Genomic DNA, 2,325 nt, shown 5'->3' with positions numbered 1-2,325 from the left:
GTATCCATGATGTTCCCCAGCTGAGGAGACATTAATCCATTGATTCAAATCCCTTTACTCCATCCACATGGCCCTGAGGTCATCCTGCAAAGTGGGTATCAAAAAATATGGAGTTAGGGTAACAAAGTTTGACAATATTTTATATAAGTCAAATTTGAAAGACATATTAAGTATATCTGCTCTGAGAGAAAAGCATCAAATTCTTTGTGTACACATTTTGTAGTTTTATTGTAACAAAGCACCTGGTACACTTCTAATGTTTAAAACTAAGCATCTTCTTTTGTATCCAGTAAAACGTAAAGAAAAGTAAAAATAAATAGGTACAAAATTACAATAGAGTATGTTTATTCCAAATAAGGTCATACAAGTTCTGCTGATTCTTCCATTGAGTGGAAAGGCTCAGGTCATCATTAGGAGAGAATTTTATTTCAAAAGTGTCATCTTAAACTGCAAGGATGTCTGTTAAACATTACAATTGAACATGCCGAAGGAAAAACCATGTTGTCAAAATGCCCACTAACTCACCCAAACATCTGAAATCCACCCTTGGCTGACCTTCTATTACCCCAGTTTTTAAGTTTTCTTTTTTTTTTTCTCTCTCTTTCTTTTTTAATCAAGAGAAAGTAGACAAATACATGTTGGTAAATGCTAACTGTCCATTTTCACATAAAGAGGCAGTGTAATCTCTGAGCCTACTACACAGAGGAAAGAGGAAAACAGAATTCTATGCACTACTACACAGGGGCCTAGTACCCTCCAGGTTCCAGCAGAAATAAGGAAGCAGAGTTTTCTTTTTTTTCCCCACAGAGCAGGGTGGTGTCGATTCCATAGTTTTTATTGGGACTGGAAGGGACAAAACTGAATTTGGAACAGAAATGGGTAGAGATTCTTTTCCCACTATATACTGCTCAAGGTATACCCCAACCCCTAAATAAGTTGAACCATGATAAAAAGGAAATTCTTTCCTCAAAAACCTCAAAAACAGAGTCACAAGGCACAAGAAGAAAAGAAAGAAAGAAAGAAAGAAAGAAAGAAAGAAAGAAAGAAAGAAAGAAAGAAGAAAGAAAGGGAAAGAAAGAAAAAGTAAAAACAACTGCAACTTGTTCCCAGGGATTGGAGAGTATTTTAAAAAGTAAGGTTGGAATCCATCAGTGTTCATTAGTCATCTCCTTCATCATCCTCTCTCTCCTCCCCCATCATCATCTTCATCTTCACCTTCATCTTCACCTCCTTTTCATCAGTATCTTCCAATCCTTTTCTTCTTCATCATTTTATTCTCCTTTCTCTTATTAATCATCTATGTCCGAAACTACACTGTAATGGAGTTGGCCAAATACCATCTTTGATGACAGCTCCTAACTCATTTGCACCTGCATCAGAATGGTCAGTAAATCAGGTTAAGAAATGCTCTGGTTTCTCCTGCTGTCTCTTCCTGCTGGCTTTGTGTTTGACTTGAACATTTCAGTCAAATCCTTTCCAAAGTTACATTTGATTTCAGTGGACTTTGAAGATGGATTACTGCTCTCATTCATATTAAATTCTTTGTAGAGAACTTTGTTTTGGAAGTGAGGGTTTTCATCAAAACAAAAATTGATTCTGTAACCTGATTTAATATCTTCAAATTCTGTGACTTCAACTCCTGTCAAATAGTGCTTCTTCATCGTCCTCCCCAAGCAGGCAGACACTTGTGGATGGTTGACAAATGTGATTCCACCCAAATTTGGGATTATCATACTCAATTCCGGCCTCTTCTGAAAAAAATGGTTGGCGAGTTTGCTAGATTTCTGTTCTACTTTCAAGATCTCCTCACTGGGTTGTTCATTAAGTCGATTTCATTTGTAAGTAATCACTTGCTTCTTGCTGTTATTTTTCTGAGGTCTTGATTCCACTGGGGTTGGAGTTGAGCTCCTTTTAAGGGAGCTGGTGCGTACAGGGTGCTGTTCCTGCAGGAGGTTGAGAGGGTCTCAGCAAGGAGGGGATGAGAAGGGAAGGTAGGGATGGCGCCAGCAACTTCTGCTCAGCCACGCCTGCCTGCGTGCATGCGTGCGTGCGTGCTTAGCCCCGCCTCCTCCAGGCGCTGGCTGCGCAGCAGCCCTCTCTTCCAGAAGCGCGCGCGCGCCGATGGGCGCCGCGTGCAGCCAGCCTGCTTCCTGCTTTTGGAGGCTTGGTAGCGGCAAGGCGGTGGCAGGCAGGCGTTTAGCTCTTCTCGCTCCCCGTGCTCTAGCTCTTTCCCTCTCCTGGGTCCCACCTCCTCCGCTCATCAGCAGCAGCGAGGGGTCTTACGGTATCTTAAAGTAGGTATTATTTTTCTTAATTTTGGAAAAT

General features: G+C 41.1%; 1 pseudogene; it reads right to left on the bottom strand.

Moving 5' to 3' along the window:
- Positions 1–1,158: 1,158 nt before the first annotated feature.
- Positions 1,159–1,832, bottom strand: LOC113251109 (protein SET-like; annotated as a pseudogene).
- Between the last annotated feature and the right edge of the window lie 493 nt (positions 1,833–2,325).

The sequence above is a fragment of the Ursus arctos genome, unplaced genomic scaffold, assembly GCF_023065955.2.
Source record: "Ursus arctos isolate Adak ecotype North America unplaced genomic scaffold, UrsArc2.0 scaffold_10, whole genome shotgun sequence".
NCBI lineage: Eukaryota > Metazoa > Chordata > Mammalia > Carnivora > Ursidae > Ursus > Ursus arctos.
Note: the sequence above shows the minus strand (reverse complement) of the source record. Positions and strands in the feature narration are given on the sequence as shown.